Source organism: Zonotrichia albicollis, chromosome 1 (genome assembly GCF_047830755.1).
Source record: "Zonotrichia albicollis isolate bZonAlb1 chromosome 1, bZonAlb1.hap1, whole genome shotgun sequence".
Lineage (NCBI taxonomy): Eukaryota > Metazoa > Chordata > Aves > Passeriformes > Passerellidae > Zonotrichia > Zonotrichia albicollis.
The window spans coordinates 109,591,398-109,603,016 of NC_133819.1; the positions used below are offsets into that span (position 1 = coordinate 109,591,398).

Genomic DNA, 11,619 nt, shown 5'->3' on the forward strand with positions numbered 1-11,619 from the left:
GAAGAAAAAATATTTCCAGATGATTCCCAGTGAATCAAAGCTGCTAACTTGTTTCTCTTACCTTGGTACAGGTCAGGAATGTCTCTTCTTCAGCCACATTGCACACGGTGTCATCTAAGCCTGGGTATGAAATACCCTCACCTGACTTTGAAGAAGCTTTTGAACTCCTTCACTCTATCAGTGTTACTCCTTCAGGCTGCCTTTCCACATTTGCAGTGCCCCAATGCCTCATGGTTTGCCGGCAATTTGCAGGTCTAATATTGAGCAATCACTTCAGCAATAAGAAAGTATATAATTATGCCAGATCTCTTCCTAGCTATGTCTAATGACAGGTTAGTCTGCCTTTCAATACTCAAAGTGCATTTTAACAACAAGCTGTGTCAGGACTAAGGGCAGAAATTGGCTTAATTGAACACTTTATATGAAGGCAAGGGCTAATGTTACTTTGACAAAGTTAAGATAGCATCAAATCAGAGATGCTGTCTTCATGGTGAGCTACTCAGATCTATTAATATCCTGCTTTATATAAATTAACTTTTTCCACAGGAAAATGTCTACTGTTAGACTAGTTCTATTTTATTCTCCAGTCAGGAGAAAAACATGCCCCTGGAGTGATCGAAAACATTTCCAGTTTGAACCACATTACTTAGCTGACATTGATTTTATTAGTCACATGGTGTCGTTCCTATTACCCAGATGAGTGCATATTCAAACTCCTTGAGCAACAGTGCTTACCTTGGCAAAATATAGTATTTGGTTTCCAAGGGCACTTTAAAATAAATTGCTAAAATTGTTTTTCTACAAACATGGAGGACAAAATCCTTTTCACTTGAATGTTCATAGAAAGAGAAAACAAAAGGAGTAGAGGCATGCATTGCTGCTTTCAAATCACTTTATTGAGTAAACAGAAAATGTTTTTACTGCCTCAAATTAAAGACAGTAAAACTTTTTTTTCTTTCTCAGTTAGGGGAGAAAGAAAACATTTCAAACTGGGATGAAAAAGAGGCCTCAATAACTGAAAATGAGGGTTTCCACTTACGGGGGATCAGGTTGAGTCTCAGTCAAACTCTACAAAACAGAGCTGCAGGAAGGCCTGAGCTGACACTGTCACAACACAGCTGGTGCAGAGGTTTGTGTTACTGATTCGAATTGAGAAGTCAAACCCTGAAAATTTAAATCTCTGGTCCTTGTTCTACTGTAGGGTTATTTCTTATCCAAAGATAAGAATCTTATCCTTGTTCTTTCCGGAAAATCCTTCTTGTTCCCTTGAAAAATTTTAATGTTAAAGAATCAAAAATTCCCAGCAAAAACCAGTTTTGTCAGAGAGGCGCTATTTTAAAAGGAGAAGATGGTGAGCTATGTGCACATCATCTCCTTACACCTGGACTGAAGTTTACCTGTGGATTTTGACATCCAGCCCTGAATGGATGCAAGCGTGGCAGGGCTTGTTCCTTCTCAGAAGAAGAGAAGAAGATCAACATCATTTCAAATTTATATTGCATACAGATGGATCACTTTTATCCAAATGGTTCTTTGCCTTAGAGACTGCATAAACTCAGCCACTAAGAGTCACACTTTTCACTCATCCCAAGGCAAAGGATCACTACTGGTGTGCATTAGGAGTGAGTCCCCAACACAGCAACCACACTAGAAATATTTTCTTGTTTAACTTAATGTTTCTAAGCTGTACTAATTTATAGATGAAACCTCTTCTGATGCAAAGCTTTATACACATAACAGGCACCATTAATAAAGTGTTCCGTGACATTTGGCAAATCAGGAAACTTCTGGCTACATTAATCAATGGGAAGCAATCGCTTCAGAAAGTCTGCATTCCTGACGAAATGCATGCATGTTGAAATTAATGTAAATGGATGATAACAAAATCTTTTCACACATTACTGACAACTAATGGCAGAAATCATTATCCTAATGGTTTATGAACTTTTTACACTAGAGTGATGTACAGTGGAAATATAATGACTTTCTATTCTGCACTTGACATAGTAAATTAATGGAAATTATTAATGCAGAGGATTTCATTTCTGTGTATGTTTTCTGTTAACTACAGAGAGAATACAAGTGGTGTTCTGTCCCTCAGCATATCTTAACCTCAAGTCTTCATCTACACTAGTATAACAGGCTCTTTAGTTATAATAGACTAAAACCAGCACAGTTTCTCCAATCTGAATGCAATTAAATCTGTCATACCAATAGAGCAGTTCCCTTATGGGCAAGAAAGTAAATCCGTTATAAATCTTTCCCTGTCTGCACCTGTGCCATTGACAACCAACACCTCTTTAATTTATTTATATTTCTTTTATTTATAATTGCAATGTGATTGGTATTTCCAGCATATAGGAATAACTTTCTGTATTTGGATCCAACTTCAATTATAAATTGACATCAGTATTTCTCTGACTCCACCTGCTCTCATTAACTTCATGCTGTGACTGAGGTTATCATCACTGATATTTCAGGTGAGTATTGCTGTGCTCTTGGGAACAACCAACAGTGTCCTCATGGAAGGTGGAATTGCTGCAGCACATCAAACCTGTCATTCTACAGTGCTCAGAGCTGCAACAGCCTTGAGTTCTGTGTTTTGCTGGAGTTGCTCAAGGTGAAGCACTCTACATCGCCATAACTTTCATATCCTGTATTTGAGGTGGTTCTGCTAGAAAAATTCCAACAGAACAGCTACAACCTTGATATCCTTGCCCTATCCCTTAGGCCTTTCTGCTGCTACCACCACAAACTACTTAATACAGGATTCATCTGTAGTTAGATATGCCACTAGAGATACATTCAAAACTTGTGTAGGACCTTTATCTCATATATCTATGTCCACATTCTTGGGAAAGGAAGAGCTTATACCAGCAGAATTAAAGCAGAATAAACAAATAAGGCTCTAGAATCTGTAAAACAAAAGATTTGGAACCAAGTGCCTAAAAAAAAAAAGAAGGGTGTTGAATTTTGGGCCACTGTCCTAATGTAACTTGAGAGTAAGAAGAACACAACCAGCTTTGCCTTGAAGAAAAGAAAAAAGAAGAAAGAAAAACAAAAACAAAAAAGATAAAAGAAAAAAGAAGAAAAAAAAAGAAAAGAAAAAATAGCCAAAAGGAGAAAGAAAAACAAAAAGAAAGAAAAAGGAAAAGGAAGTAAAGGGGAAAAAAATCAAAATTTAAAAAGAAAAAGAAAGAAAAAGGAAAATGAAGTAAAGGGGAAAAAAATCAAAATTAAAAAAGAAAAAATGTAAAAGAAAAAAAATGCAGCTTTTGATAAGTTCAGAAATATGTAATGATGTTTGCAAAATCTGTAATAATTACAGTTTTTTCAGTTAGATTGAGCTGTTACCAAAAAGAAGAAAAAGTTTGACACTTAGAATCTTTCTTCTGAAGAGCCTTCCCATCAGCATGTCCTCCCAGGCAGGCAGCCAGCTTGACAGGTTGAGGAAGCTTTTGCACTTCTCATGGTGATGACGAGTTCTCAGTAGCCTGTGCATCCCGAGCCAGGAGCAGACACAGGAGATGTCACCTCTGGGGACGGCGGTAGAAATAGCCATTTGCGTGTAAGGGTTTTGTTCTTATCGGCAGGAGAAGGCCTTTGAGGTATAAAGCCTAGGTTACAAAAAAGCATAAAAGCAGAACTCCTTTTTTCTTGTCTGCAGGCACTTCCATTATAAAAGTTAGTGCCTGCTGCTCACGGAGGTTTCTGTGTAAATGAAGGTCTGCCCTCGCACCGCTGCGGCGGAAGAAAGGAGTCTCAAAGCTGAAGCTGGCACATGCCGGTGTTACAGTTCCTCACAAAGGCCATGTGGAACCAAAGGACATGTGCAAGGGCCTGGTTCCTCCCATGCACAGCCCCACACACACACACAAGGACTGCTGAGCTTTGCCCTGGGAGACACAGCCACGTTCCCATTGGGAAGGCACATAGCAATGCCAGTCGTGTGATGATGGCGCAGTCAGAGTAAGAAATGTGTAATGAATTTTGTGGCTCTCATGCAATTCATCGCACATCTGACTCACAGCCAGCCTACCCCCAGCGCAGTGCCCTTCCTATGCTCAGCTCTGCCAGAGCACCCCCAGGATGCTGCAGACTGCTATTGCAAACAAGTGAATACAGACACGGAACTTTCTTTTGTAAGCTTCTGTCTCTTCCCTCATTTCAGAGCTTTCCTACCCACCAATAGCTGATGTCTTGCTGTGGGTTTCTCAAAAGCTAGGAAAGAGTAAATTTAGATTCTCTCAGGGATAGACATAGAATGAGAACATGCACAGTACTTCTGGGGAAAGAAAAAAGAAAAAGAAAAAGTCTTTTCTGGCTTACATAAAATTGGAAATCTTAGTTAAATACAAATTCTCTGCAGTTATTATTGTTTGGTATTTCAGTTGACTCAGCTACTGTCTATAAACACAACTGTTACCAAAGGATGCTCTGTCTCCAGAATAGTCAATTAAAAAAAAAATGTTTGATTCCTGCAAAATCATGATCAGAAACAGCAGCACTACTCAGAATCTAAGGAAGGAAGCAGTGACTTACTGCTGAAAAACTTCACAGACAGGCAGTAAGCTACCAAGTTCTGCTTCATGCACTGAAAGAAGGAAACCAAATGCCTATCATTCAACTTGAAGAACAGGACAATAGGCAAGTGTTCCTCAGCTAATACTGAGCAAACTCCAAGGTGTCTCTTCAGGGTACAAATCAAAAGGTAAAGGGCATCCATTAATTTACCTGAATTAGAGAGACAGGGGAGAGGAATCCCCTTGGCTCTTGCTTTTTACTTGTGCCAGAGCTGTTTGATGGTTGTGACACTAGGATAGAACAAGCAGGAGGGAGCTAAAAAATCCGTCCATAACCTTTGAAAATGAGCTCAGGAGTCTATGAGTGAGTGGGTATCGTTCAACTCACGCCCAAGGATGAGGTGCCCCTGCAAGGAAAAATTAACTATCCATCTCTTCTTTATGACTGCATGTCACCAGGAACTTTTTGAAGGTCATTTGAGACATGAATCTGACTTCTCAGGTACAGTTTTTTTTCTTCTTTAGTTGTAAAACAATTTTGGATAGCTCAGCAATGTGATCAATATATTTCAGATGTTTCCTGAAGTTGAATCACCAGACTTATGTAGGAGGGCAGTATATAATGATGCTGTTTTGCTTTACAGCTCAAAAGGACGGGTAAGGATGATACAATGTGTTCAGGAATCTTGACAAGATTGATACCTACCCATATTGCCGAGTAATAGTACAAAATAAAACCACGAGGAAGCAAATTCTGATCAGGGTGTGCCATAAGCACAGTAGTAGAGCCAGTTACATCCCTGCTTTGCCAATGCAGGAAAGACTGGCTAACACACCAGACATTGCTACTTAGCTAACATAAATGAACCTTGCAAAGCTGCCATTAAATGAAAGAGAAAAGAAAACCCGCAACTAAACATTCTGTCAAAGTACTCTCAGGAGTAGAGGAATACTGAGGCAATGTCAGCCTGGTTGCCATCAGGCATGGCTTGATGTTTGTGGAGAGTGACATTGTGAAATGCTCCTGAGAAATCTCCCTTTGGCATGGGAGAGAGTTTTCACGTTTACCCTAGAACCACTTACTGAGCTATTTGCACTCATTGCCACAAGTGTTTCTGTCAAGAGGACAGCTGGGAGCTCTGGCAGGAAAATGTTTCTTAGGGTGCCATTCACTAAGAAATACATGATACAAGCAATCCAACTTTTCTGGGTTGTTTTAACTGTAATGCAAACATTACCCAGCTTGAAAACACAGAGATGCTCTGGATGAAAAAAGGAATGTTAATGAGACCACAGAGGAGCCAAAAACTGTGAGTGTCAGGAGAAATATGGACTCCTTTTGCCCTGCATGGCAAGGATGAGTAAGTGCTTCAAGAAATTTTATCTCTTCTGCAGTTCCATATTTCAACAAGAAGAGAGACAGAAATATTTTAGTGCTGTTAAAGAGGAAAAAATATTTTGGTGAGGATGAGGAGGAAAGAGGTATGTGGCTTGGTTTCTTGTTTGCTGTTTAAAAAGAACAAAATAATTTTTCAAAAATCTTGGAAACAAGATGAAAGGTACATTTCCAGAAACATCAGCTTTTTAGAGACAAATTATCTAAAGCTTGATTTACATATATTTTAATGCTCACAAAATAGAGCAACATTATTAATAATAAGTAGTCATGGTAACTATTGAATGGTGCTTGACAAGATGAACTGATCAGCCCTATCACACTGTTGAAAAGATACCTGTGCCTTGATTTCCTAGACTTGTAGGTAGCTCTTTTTCAGAAATGGATGGTTCTAATGCCATATGTTTGAAGAATCATAGCCTAGCTGATGAGCTACTTAAATGTTTCTGCTCCACAAGGTCATGCTGGATTGTTACTTGTCTGCACAAATTTCCATTCTCTAAGTGACAAAACTTCCCATGCCTTTGGATGCAGAGTTGGGGTTTCAGATCAAATTGCCTGTCTTCTGAAAAATTATTTTGCAGAAGGGGGAGGAACATGGCTGGACATGTTAGATAAAACCTTGCATTTTCATGCTCTCTCTCCTTTACTGTTCCTTTTCTTTAAGCAACAAAATCATCTACAAAGTATGCTTTCTGTTAATTAAGACAAGGGTTCATTTTACATGATCTATTAAAAGTTGCCCTGCTGACACTAATCACATACTGCCTTGTTGACAATCTGATTTCTGCTCAAGTCATGAACTTAAATTGTAAAAACTCTAGGTCTCAGCAGTCTAGCAAAAAACTCAACTCTACCTGAAAGTAGACCAGACTCTACCACTGACCAGAGTGCTTCATCAACACAAGGCATTAGGTAACTTCTTACTTATTGACCTAGTGCAGAGGCATCAGGTGATTGCTTTTTTGAAGCACTCATTGAAAACTCTGGCGGCACAAATCACATGCCCACTGCACATGCAGTCTGGATTTTAAAAGGTAAAAGCAATGGGGTATATTTGCAGCTCTATAATGGTGGGAATTAAAAGCATAAATCCTCTCAGGGTGTACAGGAGGTTCGTACCGTAGTTGCTGTTAAGTGTGTGAAAAATTTGGACTAATCAGGCCATCACCAAGAGGTACAATTTGCAGGGGGACCACTCAGTATAAAACATATTAGGACTTTTCAGGTTCATTCTCTCTTCTACGAGTTTTAGACTTTTTGCCTTACTTTGACCCTATCAAGCTATTTAAAGGATGTTAAGTGCTTTGTTCCCTGCAATTCACAGTCCAGAGCTCCCATCCTCTCTTTCATCTCTGAAGAAAAGGACAAGAAAAAAGGAAAAAGGTGGGGAAAAAAGCCTCTCCGTCCTCGTTACAATCACACGGCCAATGCTAATGCTTTTTACAGAAGTGCCTCACCTGGGATGTTTTACTCATTCCCCTTCGACTGATTGTTATTAAAGTCTTTGGAGATACTTTTGTTTCATCCTTCTGTTCTAGTTTAGCAAGGGTGATGACATACCAACTGAAATGTCTGGAGGCTTGTTAGCAAAAACCCTGTCACTGGGAGGGATCAAAGTGTTTTTGTGCTGAGTCCCTGGGGCACTGATCCTGGCAATACAGATGGACTCAGATGCATCCTCCACATGGTTTAACATGACAAGCAGCTGGATCCTCAAGCCAACAGACAGAGAGTTGTTTTCTCAGGATGAATAGTGTTTCTCAAAACCAAGGGGTGAAATGAGCACCACTGCCAGAAAACCTTAATTTATTTTGGGATATAGGGGAAAAAATATTACTTCTTGCATCTTACTGAGAAGAAACTGATTCTTGTCTCTGCAAAAACCACAGAACGAAGATCTGAGCAAACTCATCAGTGCACATCAATTTTTTTAACAGCAGGGAAGTTGAGAACAATTCACTTTCGTGAGGCCAGTCTTCTGCGTTAATAAGTAATGGTTTTAAGTTGAAAATGAGAGCACATTGGCTGTCAAATGTATATATGTAATCTTTTCAGTGTAGCTGGAAGATGATCTACAAACACAAGCTGGCTGTACATCCATAATCAAATAATTGACTGGCTGACAGCTGAGACCAGTATTTTGGCTTGATGCCCCTGACCAGACAGGAAATGGCATTTCCTGCATCTTGATAAAGCAAATGTCACTTGGTCCCTCCAGCAAAATACATGGCACCAGGGGCATCTTTAGTAAAGGTTTCTTCCAACACATGCAGTAGTGGTCAGTTAAAAAATATCCTCCTGCAGTTTCATTAGGCACTATCTCTTAACAGGTTAAACATTTAGGGGAAAAATTATGCAACAGATATATGTTCATAGCTGGCTGCATCTGTTGCACTGCTTATTTCCCAAACTGGCACTCCTGCTCTCATTTAGGTTGTGTCCCTCCCTGAGGACACACTCCCTCCTGCACAGGAACACAGCACTTTCTCAGGAAAGCAGGGACATGGCAAAGGCTCATGAGTTCAGGGTGACTCTTGAGTTAAGTACAGCTTGGTAGTTCTGAGCTAGTTGTTTGGCTGTCTGTCTCGGTTTCCACTAATTTAACCCACAAGGTTTCATTCTCTTTGTGGTTTGCCAGTTCAGAAATAGTAACTGTGCCTGCAGTTAGTAAATAGTATATGATTGATGTTTTCCAGTTTGAATATGTGCCTTTCTTCAGCAGTTTACTCCACAGACGTAGATTAAGCTTAAATACTAGGTCACCTCACATGCTGTTTATTTTGTTGCCCAGCACTTCAAAATGTCTTGTGGAAGGTAGTCAGCTTCTCTGGGGGTAGCCAGAAATATGGAGGAAGCAATGTGCAATATGTGCAAGCACCAGTCTCTTCTTTTTCTACCATTGCTTTTCAGTTGTTTTAATTGCCTGGATGAGCTCACCTCAAAATCACACAAATACCATCAAAGAAGAAAGAGAGAAGATGAAGAAGGGACAGGGGGTCAACTGCAATCCCAGATGGCAGCTGCCTCTGTGAATGTGAGTTCAGGATCCCAGCAGACCTCTATTTATAGTCTTTCCCAGAGGGGAGGGGAGGTGGTTTAGTTCTTGCCTTCTGGAAGAAATAAGAGCATTGCCATCTTGCCAGAGATCAGTGCTGCCAGTCTGTTTTGCCAGGAAGCATTTGGGACTGCAGAGTAAATGCTCCCTTGATGAAATATGAAGAATTTGCATTATCAGATTACTCCACCAATCTAATGCACGTTCTGTTCCTGACAGCAGCCAGCACAGGTTCTTCAGAGACTAAAGTCCTTATAATAAACAATTTTGCAGCCAACAGAATTGTGAAAGCCTGTATGCAGACAAATGCCTGCAGTTTTCACATTCAGTTTGCAGAAGTTAAAACTGAGAGTTGACCATCGGATTTGGCCTAGAAGAAAATGTCGAGTCCCCGTTACCCTCAGAGCTTATGAAACTAACAAACATTGAAAACACAGAAGCAGTCCTAGAGTTATCTGCACAGTAACAAAGCACTGCCCTTAAAGGACACAGCCTTTAGTTTATATTTACAGGAAAGAAGGGTACGTGTTCCTCTGACTGCTTTTTTTCTTCCCACTCCAAGTGCTGATGTCTGAAAGCATCTCTCCAGGATGAGTGCTGCAGGATTCCAGATGTAAAGCATAACCCCAGTGTGATCCATCAGGCTGGTTGTGGCACTTGGTATGCTGCAAGGATAGTTGAGCTGAACTTAAGGAAGCAAAAATCAATTCATAAACAACGTTTAGATTTGAAAACTGTCCAAATGTTTGCCACTCGGGTGAAGATAATTGTACTTGCATGCATTTTTGAAATCTATGGCCAGGGTGAAAACAGGTATCTTTCAATAACTCATCTCTCAACAGTAGCTGTAAATATACTGGTTGATCTATAAAGATGGCTTGGATTAATATTTTGTCTTCTTTCCTCCACTAGTTCTTCATTGCCTCCTTTTTCTTGTACTCTCTCAACCCCCTGGAATTAATTTGCACAATCCCTGTAGTACAAGCCCACCATACACTTATACTGCAGCCTTTTAGGGTCCCACATGAGGAGTAGAAAAGCCTCAAATTTTTTATAAGCATTAAGATTTGCAAGAAACAGCAAACACTGCAAGGACTGCTTTGGAATTTGGAGGCAAGATCTACGGGGTTTTTCATTCTGGATCCATGGGAGTGATAGAGTTTTCTAGGCATGTCATTGGACTAGACAATTATTTAGGCAAAGTCTGTAATCAAGGGCTATATATAGCTCACTTCTGCCAGGCCTGAAACAACATTAAACACTCAGAATAGTTAATGAAGATGCAATTCCTTAGTAAATGAGGTTGATCTAAGTCAGCTGTGCCCCAGCCCAGTATCACATCCAGCAACTCTGCCCCCAGAAGTGACCTTGCCCTCTCCCTTGCACCAGGATAGATACCCACACTGCTGCATGAAGAGCTTGTTTGGGGAGATGAAACTAACTGCATAAAACTAAGGAAAAAAGCTTCAGAAGTATTCAGTTTTCAGATCTCATGCCATGACCTTACAAGCATCAACAAAAAAAGGAAGGGAGGGAATATGCAACTGGGGTCAGAAGAGAATCTGAGCAGCTCTATTTTGGAATGTTTTATGCTGCATAACATTACATTCTTGCTCCTTTCAGGGCCTACTCTTACACTTCTTTTGGGAGGGCAGAGAGACTTCAACATACATCAGAGTCCTCACACCTCAACATATAAGGGTCTCCTCATGTCTCCAAATGCAAACAAATGTGCACCTTGAGGAAGGGTCTGACTTGGACCCTAAAACCAGGCTTCTGATAACATTGAGAACACTGTGGAGTTTTGTGCTGGTTTTTGCCCCCAGTCCTGGAGGAGAGGTGTATTGGGAGATACAGAAGGTATCTGTACCTTCTGTATCTCCCAACTGCACTGTTTTGCTGTGCACTCCTAATCCTGCAGTTCCCCTTACTTGCATTTACCTAATAACCTGGGGATACTTCATTAATGTATAAATTTATTTATAAATTCTTTCATTATTATTCCACAAAGCAAATGAAGCTCTGGGACTTAAGTCATCATAAACTTTTCTTGCCACCAGGAAATTACTGGGGCAGCAGATCTGTCTTCCCACTTGGGCTTCTCATTTCAACCCCCATGTAATTTTATCTTTTGATGGGATGCCAGAAAGAAGGTAATGCAGAGGCAGGACCAGAAGGCTGAGCATGGCACAGCTTCATCCGACTGTGGCACTAGTCTTACACTGCCTGAAAGAAAATATAAAATAATAGACTGAGAAACTGGGGATATTGCTGTAGGCTAAAATTTGCCAAGGATCTCCTGCTCCTCTAAAACATTTTCTGTGTGTTCACAGAATAGAAGAGGCTGTAACACCACAGCATTACAATATCCTGTGTGTATCAGGGCTGCTTCAAAGAGGAGAACTGCCATCTGACACAATGCAATCAGACCTCTGGCTTCTTCTCCATGCCTTTGAAATTTAAAGTCTTTCTCTTTTTTTAACCTTCAGTTCTCCTGCAAACCTAATCTATCTCTTATTCTACACAAGCATGTACAGGTTAAACTTGAGTTACACAAAGTTCATAGTGAGGCGAGCATCTATTATTGCTTCTAAGCACCAAAAGTCAGCCTGTTTCTTTGCTATCCTCATGTTAACATTTCA

At 40.2% G+C, this 11,619-nt stretch overlaps 1 long non-coding RNA gene across 2 annotated transcripts in view; it reads left to right on the forward strand.

The window, feature by feature from the left end:
* LOC141730655 (uncharacterized) overlaps window positions 1-9,858 on the forward strand; it is a 62,097-nt gene extending 52,239 nt beyond the window's left edge. Inside the window, exons 4-6 of one of the 2 annotated variants that reach the window (XR_012582254.1) lie at window positions 72-2,480; window positions 8,833-8,956; window positions 9,540-9,858. This is a non-coding gene — a long non-coding RNA (uncharacterized LOC141730655). Of the gene's footprint in view, window positions 1-71; window positions 8,957-9,539 lie in introns of both variants that reach the window. The other variant, XR_012582253.1, reaches the window with a different exon arrangement.
* Window positions 9,859-11,619: the final 1,761 nt, after the last annotated feature.